The following is a 10,429-nucleotide window of genomic DNA, read 5'->3' on the forward strand; positions in this document are numbered from 1 at the left end:
GCCCCATCTCAAAATACCATTACATTGGGGGTTAGGTTTCAATGTATGAATGAGGGAAGAGGGACACAAATATTCAGCCTATAACAGAAGCTATTGAAAGCCAGGTTTAATTACCACTTGTAATATAGTCTAATCTTTGCAATTCATACTCAAAAGAGTTAAATCTATTAGTTTTAATTTTCCAGACTTATTTCTGCTGTAAATGATTTTCCAAAATCTTCAAAAGTAGATTCTTTCTTAGTAGTGGGCTTGGTGATATTCTACTGTTTATTTCCATATCTGTCTCTGGGATGGTTTTTCATCCACCATCTTTCTCTCTTTTTAATGTATTGTTATTGATTTCAGAGAGGAAGGAAGAGAGAGAGATAGAAACATCAATGATGAGAGAGAATCATTGATCAGCTGCTTCCTGCATTCCCCATACTGGGGATCGAGCCCACAACCTGGGTATATGCCCTGACTGGGAATTAAACCATGACTTCCTGGTTCATAGATCGACACTCAACCACTGAGCCACACTGGCCAGGCTCATCCACCATCTTTATACCTTTTTGTTTTTTAATTTACAAAAGGGAGGAGGGCATGTGCTGCAGGATGGGGACGGCTGGGGAGAGGTCAATGGGGGGAAAAGGAGACTTAGGTAATACACTTAACAATAAAGAATTATATATGTGTGTGTGGTAAAATTTGCCATTTTAACCATTTTCAAGTGAACAGTTCAACAGCATTAATTATTAACTATACCAGGTTTTAAGCTTTTGCCAGAAATAATTTCTTTGTGGTTTTAACTTAGCTTCTCTTTTTATATATTTTTTTCTGCTTCTGTCATAGTTCAAAAATATAAATTACATTCTTGTTATAGCAATATTTTAGGTAGGGGTACAGCTTTGTATTCTTCCATAAGACTCAATTTCTTACGGCAAATTTCTCATTTTCTTAAAGTATAATACTCTTAAAATTCTGTTTCCTATAGCATTTTTTTTTTTGCTTGTTTAAAACATTTTAGATGGTCAGTACTAAGCTTACTTATTTACAAATGGTTAGTTGAGTTTTAATTGGTGCTAATGAGTTTTGGTTTGACAGTCTGACCCTTTTACCTTCAGGCTGTGTTAACAGTCATGTTTCAGCTCATTCAGAAATAGCCATCTGTGCATGTGTGCTTTTTGGTTACAGCTGAGTAAAAGATGTGATTGACTCAGTTTCAATCCATCACCATTATTAGAAATATAACCTGCAAACTACAGAGACTTAGTTTCTTGCTCTTTGTCACACTTTGCCAAAACACTTCTTTGAGCCTCATGTATTTGTTCAGCAAATATTGAGCACTTACTATGTGCCTAACACTGTTCTGGGTGCTGGAAAATAGACTAAAAACTCTGCCCTCATGGAGCTTACATTTCAGTTGTGGAAGACAAACAATAGAAAACTATATAGTGTGTTAGATGATGATTAATACCATGGAGAAAAATTAAGTAGGGAAGGATAGTGAGTTAGAGGTTGGGGGTTGGGAGGCTGCCATTTTTAATTTGATGGTCAGGTAGACCTCCATGAGAAGATAACAATTGAGTAAATATCTAAAAGAGGTGAGGAAGTGAGCTACTTGGGTATCTATCAGAAGAGCCTTCCAGAGAAAGAATAGCAAATGCAAAAGCCTTGAAGGGGAAATTGGAATCCTCATACATTGCTGGTGGGAATGTAAAATGGTCCAGCCACTGTGGGAAAAAGTTTGGCAGTTCCTCAAAAATTAAACATAGAATTACCATATGACCCAGCAATTCGGCTTCTAGGTACATATCCAAAGGAGTTGAAAGCAGGCCCCTAGCTGGTTTGGCTCAGTGGATAGAGCGTCGGCCTGTAGACTGAAGGGGCCCCGAGTTCGATCTGGTCAGGGGCACATGCCAGGGTTGTGGGTTCGATCCCCAATAGGGAGCGTGCAGGAGGCAGCCAAACAGTGATTCTCTCTCATCATTAATGTTTCTATCTCTCTCTCCCTCTCCCTCTCTGAAATAAATTTAAATTTTTTTAATTGAAAGTAGGGACTCAGATATTTGTACATACATGCCCATAGCAACTCTATTCACAATAGCCCAAACATGGAAACAGCCCAAATGTCATCAACAGATGAAGAGATAAATAAATTGCAGTATATCCATACAATGAAGTATTATTTATCCATAAAAAGGAAAAACAATAAAAGGTTACATATCATATAATTTCATTTATATGTAATCTCCAAATAGGCAAATCTATAGAGACAGAGAGCAGACTGGTGGTTGCAAGGGGCCAGGGGGAGGAGGGAATGGGGAGTGACTGCTTAATGGGTTGCAGGGTTTCTTTTCCCAGGGATGAAAATGTTTAGGAACTAGATAGAGATGGTGGTTACACAAAATTGTAAATGTATGAAATGCCAGTGAATTGTTCATTTTAAGGTGTGTGTTTTTTTCATTTTATTGAATTTATTGGGGTAACACAGGTAAATAAAATGATACAGGTTTCAGGTGCACCATTCCAACACTAAGAATGTTTAATTTTATGGTATGTGAATCTTGTACCAAAAATACTTAGCAGGTCCTGACCCGGTAGCTCAGTTGTCCCGATACACCAAGGTTGCAGGTTTGATTCCCGATCAAGGCATGTACAAGAATGAACTAATGAATTCATAAATAAGTGGAACAACAAATTGATGTCTCTCCCTCTCTCTAATGTCAATCAAAAAAACCTTGGCAAACTAGGAATATGAAGGCAACCTCCTTAACCTCATCTAATAAAAATCTATAGCTAACATAATGATGAGGAAGGGAAAAAAGGGGGCCTTTGAAGAAGGATCATGCCTGACTCAAGGAATAGCAACAAGACTGATGATGCTATAGTAGAGTGTGTGTTGGGAGGGGTGGTTGGAAGAGAGAATAGTACAATATAGGGCCTGAGGGGTGATATGGACCATGTAGTATAGGGCCTTAAAAGCCATTGTAAGGATTTGGCTTTTATCCTGGAATAGTAAGCCATTAGTGGATTTTCAATAGATGAGTGTTTTACACCTCAATGAAAAACAAAAATCCTTAAATATAGTCTTAACAATCAGTGTAGCTGCTATCTTGAAAATAAGCTTCAGGGGACCAAGGGTAGAGTCAGGGTGATCATCTAGGAGACTATTGTGTTAATCTAGATGGGAGATGATAGGGGTTTGAATCACTGTAAAGACAACCCTAGGTTTAAATCCTGGTTTTGTATCTAACCAGCTGGGTAGCCTCAAGTAAATTGCCTAAACTTGTCAAGCCTTGGCTTCCTTATCAGTGAAAGGTATCTATATATATCCTATATAATAAAGAGCTAATATGCTAATTAGACCAGACTGTGGAACGACCTTCCGAGTAACCAGTGGGCGGGGCTGTGAGGCAGCTGGGGCTGCGATGGGCCGAGCCCCTTGCATGAATTTTGTGCATTGGGTCTCTAGTATATATATAAAAGCCTAATATGCAAAGGGTCCCTTGGGAGCTCGACTGATCGGGAGTTTGATTGCTCACTATGATGTGTGCTGACCACCAGGGGGCGGCGCAGAATGAAAGAAGGCCCCAGCTGGTGGCCAGCAGCCATTAGGGACCCTACCGTGCATGAATTTCGTTCACTGGACCTCTAGTGTAGTAATAAAGACCATAGATAATGTATGATAAGTACATAGGTAGGTAGGCAGATAGATAAAATTTGGTACTGGCCTGACAAAAAGTAGGGACTCAAGTGCTGCTGCTTACACTATTACCACTAATGTTAGTGCTATTTCTGCTGCTGTTCCCACTGTTATTGCTATCATTGCTGTTACTGTTACCACTGCTGAGAGGAGACCCTGGAAACTACACAGCAGTGGAATCTTCTCATTGACAGTTTTAGTGGTAATCTATCAGCACTGTGGTTATCAATAACCTTGGCTTATAGTTCCCAGGTCTTGCAATATATTCCTCCAAACTTCAGGTGGATGACATTTTATCACAGTGCTTTAATTACATGTATTAGAAGTCTCTAAAGTTGTAAATGAGTCTAGTTCTGGCTTTTCCTGTCTAAAGACTATGCAATAACATTGCCTTGTTGAAAACTGGTACAGAATCCAATCTGCTTTGGAGGGAAATATTCCTTCTGTGCCTAGAGAATCCCTTCTTTACAGGAAACTTTTTAGTAATTATTACCAGGAATTCATTTTCAGAAATCTTTTTTTTAAAATAATTTTTATTTCTTGAAGTATTACAAAGAGTATTACATATGTCTCCTTTCCCCCCCTTGACCTTCCCCCAGCCCCTACCCCCTAGTGTCTTGTGTCTATTGGTTATTCTTATATGCATGCATATAAGTCCTTCAGTTGATCTCTTAACCTCCCCCCACCCCAAACCCTCCCCAGGCTTCCCACTGTAGTTTGACAGTCTGTTCTGTGCTGTTCTGCCTCTGCATCTACCCCTGTTCATCAGTCTATACTGGTCCCCATTATCTGTCCCAACCTCACTGGAGCCGTCCCAACCTCACTGGGGCCGTTTCAACCTCACCGGGGCCATCCCGACTTCACCGAGGCTGTCTCGACCTTGCCAGTGCCGTACATCATCAGGGTCGTTTCAGCCTTACCGGGGCCGTCCCAACCTCACCAGGGCCATTTTCAGAAATCTTGGTTACTTATCCAATACTATGAATTTTATGAAAAGTATAATTGTAAATACCAGTAGTAAAGTGGCCTTTCTTTTTGCGGGACTTTATGACATTAGAATAGAAAGAATGTTTTAAGTTGTACACATTTATTTTTCCTGATAAAATATTCAGAATATAATGGTATATTTCTCTCTAGAAAATCTTCAGAGTCTCAGAGCATAAGAATCCTTGTGTAAATCAGTAAATATCTCAAGCTTAGAAAACTAGGCTATTTAACCAATTGTTTGTCTGTTGGTTAAATCAAATGCTCTCAACACCACAATTTGAAGGGATTTTTAAAAGTTGAATTAGGCCCTGGCCAGTTTGGCTCAGTGGATAGAGCATCGGACTGAGGGGTCCCAGGTTCGATTCCGGTCAAGGGCATGTACCTTGGTTGCGGGCACATCCCCAGTAGGGGATGTGCAGGAGGCAGCTGATTGATGTTTCTCTCTCATCTATGTTTCTAACTCTCTATCCCTCTCCCTTCCTCTCTGTAAAAAATCAATAAAATATATTTTAAAAAAAGTTGAATTAATTCTCTTCGTGACTTTCAAGTGGCTTTATGGTCAAATTACCTCAGTCCTGAATAATTTAAAAGAAGAATATATTCAACACAGTTTTATTTTTAAAACTGAATGATCAGGAAAAACATGAATGGTATTCTGTATTTGTTTCTTCCTGGCACCCTTTATATCAAGGGAATTAAAGTATAAGTATAATATACAGATGTTTATTCATAAACTAGATTTCACATATATAACATTTTTTATTTAAATCTTTTTAAAAATCATGTAAAGATGATTTTCAATCCCATTTTACAGATGAGCAAACTGAGGTCCCTTGTAATTCTGAAAATACAATGGTATCAGGAAGTACTGACTTGTTCACCTTACAGAAACATCATCCTCCCTGTCCCAGTTTTGGTCAAATCTGAGCTTTTTTTTTTAAAATGGAAGATCTGCAATTTCAAAGCTGACTTCTGATCTGTAGACAAGTAAGCAATTCTTATTCAGAGGCCTAAAACTTCATTATCTTCATAGCTGCCTTAAAATGCCTATGATGCCCTAGCTGGTTTGGCTCAGTGGATAGAGCTACCAACTGAAGGGTCCCAGGTTTAATTCCAGTCAAGGGCACATGCCAGGGGTTGCAGGCTCGATCCCCAATAGGGGGCGTGCAGAAGGCAGCCGATAGGTGATTCTCTCTCATCGTTGATGTTTCTCTCCCTCTCCCTTCCTCTCTGAAATCAATAAAAATATATTTTAAAAAAATAAAATGCCTATGGCCATCAAATAGAGCTAGTGCATGATCACACTATTTTTGTTGTTCATGGGAATAGAGAACTAGAAAGGATATTAGAGGTAATTTTTTTTTCCATCTCTCAAATAGTGCAAGAAGCTTTTCTAAAATACCTGTTTTAAAAGTTGCAGTTGTTTGAGCTGGTCCATTCCTAGACTTTCCAGCCCCTGCCTTGGCCTCCCCTCCTAGGAGGATGGTTTGCTCCTCAGGGGCCAACCCCCAGGTCCAGCCTGCACCTGAGCTAACAGTGATTTCATCAGCTTAAGCCCTGGCATCTAGCATCAGCTGCCAGCAAATCTGCTACTTAGTCCTGAACACAGCAGAGGTGGAGCCCTTAGTCTCAAGCCCAAAAGTACATCCTCCTCTATAGTTTGAGAGAAATAGAGAAAAATAAGTTAGTATTGTGGTCCTAGCTCTGCAGTTAGACCTGGGTTATGCCTGCTCTAACACTGGCCAGCGGTATGACCATAGGCAAGCTGCTATGATCATTCTGTGCCTCAGAGGTTATTATGAGGAGTAAGCATGATAGTCCATCATAAGCACATAACAGAGGACATAGCAGTGCATAGTAAACAATAAATGTGAGCTGCCATGAATCGTCATTACTTCAGTTGAGGGTACAGAGCAGTGATGGCGAACCTATGACACGCGTGTCAGAGGTGACATGTGAACTCATCTTTTTGGTTGATTTTTCTTTGGGAAGGTCTGCTTCTCAATGTCCCCTTCCCTCCCTACTGCCCTGTTCACAGGTTTCCCTTGGGAGAGTAAAGCCCCAGTGACTAGACATAAGTAGCTTACTTATAAGACCAACCTTTATCATGAGATCTACCCTCAACACATTTTAAGTTCTTATCATAAAAAGGGGGTGGCCCTGGCTGGTGTGGCTCAACTGGGCATTGTCCTTATGTACTGAAGCATTGCCAGTTCAATTCCTGATCAAGGCACATGCCCAGGTTGTGGGCTCGATCCCCAGTAGGGGAAGTGCAAGAGGCACCCAATCAATGTTATTCTCTCACATTGGTGTTTCTTTCTCTCTCTCTCTCTCTCTCTCTCTCTCTCTCTCTCTCTCTCTCTCTCTCCCCTTCGCCTCTCTCTCTAAAAATAAATTTAAAGATCTTTTTCAAAAAGGGGGTGGTATAAAGAAACATTTGGAAGTGATGAATATGTTTATTACCCTGATTGTGGTGATGGTTTCACAGATGTATGCATATGTGCAAACTCATCAAACTGTATACATTAAATATGATCACTTTTTATATATTACTAATCCTATATAATAAAAGGCTAATATGCAAATCAACCAAACTACAGAACAACTGGTCACTATCATGCGCACTGACCACCAGGGGGCAGATGCTCAATGCAGGAGTGGCCCCCAGCCCACAGGCCCCAGGCCAGCCAAGGCGGGTGCCAGCGGGCCCCCACACCCCCAATTGCCCCACCGGTTGCCCCACAGATCGTCCCTGATCGCAGGCCAGGCCTAGGGACCCTACCCGTGCATGAATTTCTTGCACTGGACCTCTAGTACCTTAATAAAAAACTGTGGTTTTAGATTAGTAACCCTTCTAATTCCAGGCGTCTAAGTGCCCAGACTGGTACAGGATTAGCTCCTTCTGTATGGCCTTCCATCCCCGGAAATGGTCAGTACAAGTCAGAAAAACTCCAAATGGGAAACACCTTTTTATACCAGCAGAGGGCGCACAGCAGACATGCAATCTCTATTGAATTAATCTTGTGTTTTGCATCCAGAGTTGTCCTCGCAGAGTAGAGGTGTTTATATTCTGCATTAGTTCTTCGCTTGTCTCTCATGGTTAAGAGACTTTTCCTTACTAGTTTCAAGCGAATGGCCTAAGACATGTGACAGGACTGGAAGGAACAGTTTTATTTCTCTAAAAAAGCTCTGCCTCACCAGGCTGGGGTTTCATAGTTTATCAGACCACTAGTTTTGAAGCTGTGGCTCAGGAAAGGTAATTTCTTTTTTTAAAATATATTTTATTGATTTTTTACAGAGAGGAAAGGAGAGGAATAGAGAGTTAGAAACATTGATGAGAGAGAAACATCAATCAGCTGCCTCCTGCACACTCCCCACTGGGGATGTGCCCGCAACCAAGGTACATGCCCTTGATCAGAATCGAACCTGGGACCTTTGAGTCCACAGGCTGACGCTCTATCCACTGAGCCAAACCGCTTAGGACAGGAAAGGTAATTTCTTATTTTTTAATTTTTTAAAATGTATTGGCTTGAGATGGGGGCGGGGAGAGGGGGAGGAAGACACAGAGACAGACCTGGGGGTACATTATAATCAACTATGGACATTTTAAAAATACAAATTCTTGGGCCCTGCTCCCAGATCTAGTATAAAGTAGATCAGAGTGTTCAGGGCTCGTGCTCCAGAAATCTGTACTTTAACAAGTTGCCACCTGACTTCATGCTGTCGGCTGTGAATCAGCATTTGGGAACTACTTATCTAGGGGAATCCCTGGGATTCTCAGTCCTGCTGCCCTGGTGCCTGCCCCTAGGGGCGTTGACAATCAAGGAGACTTGGAGTCAGAACAAGGTTTGAAACCAGGGGAGCCTAGGCCATTCCTTCCAGAGAGAACAAGGCCCCTCCAGGTGAGGGGATGAGGGATGGTGAGTGGACGGAGGTCTCTAAGGTAAGGCAGCAACTCTGTCTCCTCAGATGTTACAGGAGAATAACTGCCCTCTTTCTGCATCTGCCACTCAAAGTTGCAGGAGAAGCTGAGCCTTACTATTCAGGGGGCTCTCAGCACGTCTCCATATTCTCCATCCTCACCCCACACATACTCAGGATGGGCTGCAATTAACTTCATTGCGGGGTGGGCTTCTCCAGCTGTTCTGGACTGCATATCCCTCCCAGGCACTACTCTAGCTGGTGGTGCTCAGAACAGCATCTGGTCTTGGGCTCACTAACTAAAGGGTCCTGCTAAGATAGTCCTCAGCTGCACTTAGTTTGGCCAGAGCAAGTCCACAGTCTGAATCTGGGGACCTGAGCAAATGCACAGGTACTAAGTAGGGTACAATGTCAAGATCCTATAGCCCCTAAGACTGAGCAGCAGAGTCCACTGGCTGCGTGGTTCCCAGCTATTGTCCAAGGCAAGGACACTTTAGAAACTCCTTTGGTCTAGAGCTGACACTTCTGTCAGCCACTTGGGCTTCTTGTAGGTACCTGGTCAGGGGCATCCCATTCAAGGAGGAATGTCCCAGTCTTGTACATTGAATGTCATGCTCACCTAACCCCGTGGGTCAGAGGGACTTGCTTGAGTCAACCTGCAATCCCTTAAAGGGTCCTAAAGCTTAGGACTAGCTAGAAAGACAGGACAATATCATACAAAGAACCTAGACGTGTAGTAAGACAGATCTTGCTTCACCACTTACTACCCTGGACAAGCCACTAAATCTTTAGTGCATCCACATTCCTATCTGCAAAATGGAAATCATCCCTACCTAATAGGGTTGAAGAAGCACTAAATGAGCTAATGAAAGAATGTAACATGTTTTAGCACCAGGCCTGGCACATAACAGGCATTCAAATGTTAGTAGTTATTTATCCGGGTCCTGTCTTTGTAGCACCAGTGAAGACTCAAGGGTACAGGTCTGGAAAGAGAAGAAGCGCTATAGACAAGAGCTTTTGTTCATCATGGATTCTTCCAGAGACCTAGCGAAGCTGAATGAAGAACTTGGAGGCACCCTGATTCCCTTAAATACCCTTGCCCCTCATCATCTTCATAGCATCAAGGGTGTCACGGTTCTCTGGCCTCAGGAGTTCCCTTCCTCTGGGTGTGCCCTGGGTATAGCCCATTCCCAAGTCCTCTTGCTCAGTCTGAGGGGGGCTTGCGTGCCGCTGTGTGGGTGACAGCAGGAAGCTCTGAGGCAGGGAGAGTGGGTGGAGCCCCAAGATTCTTGGGCCTCCTGGGGCCACAGTGGGGAGTCCCGGGACTTCTTGGCTGTCCCCAGGCACCTGAGGAAGAATAATGTCATACTGCAGGAAAGGACAGGTTCAAGTAGATGAGACACAGAGAATAGAGGCAGGTAGGATTGGTGGGTGCCTGCTATTTCACAGCAAAACTACCAGAGGCTTGGCAGGACTGAAGGTAAAAATCTGGGAGTTTTCAGAGACTATTTTTTAAGGTGGGGAACAGCCAGCTTGGAAGTTGCAGCCCTGTGGCCCACATGCAGGAGACACCCAGGAAGGGGTATCTATTTCTCTCGGAGATGCTATGAAAAGTAGAAGCGTTCCCCTCTTGCAGGTCAGCAAGCGTACTGAATCTTTCCCAAAGTTACTGAGTCCAGATGATACTAAAACCTTGCACTGGCTTCCCACTGCCTTTAAATAAAACCCCAACCTGGCATTACCTACTTCTTTGCCTAATCTTCCACATTCTTTCCCTTTCTTGCTCAGCCACCCTAGTTTTCTTTCTGTTCCTCAAATGCACCAACCTCACTTCTG

Source organism: Myotis daubentonii, chromosome X (genome assembly GCF_963259705.1).
Source record: "Myotis daubentonii chromosome X, mMyoDau2.1, whole genome shotgun sequence".
NCBI classification, from domain to species: domain Eukaryota; kingdom Metazoa; phylum Chordata; class Mammalia; order Chiroptera; family Vespertilionidae; genus Myotis; species Myotis daubentonii.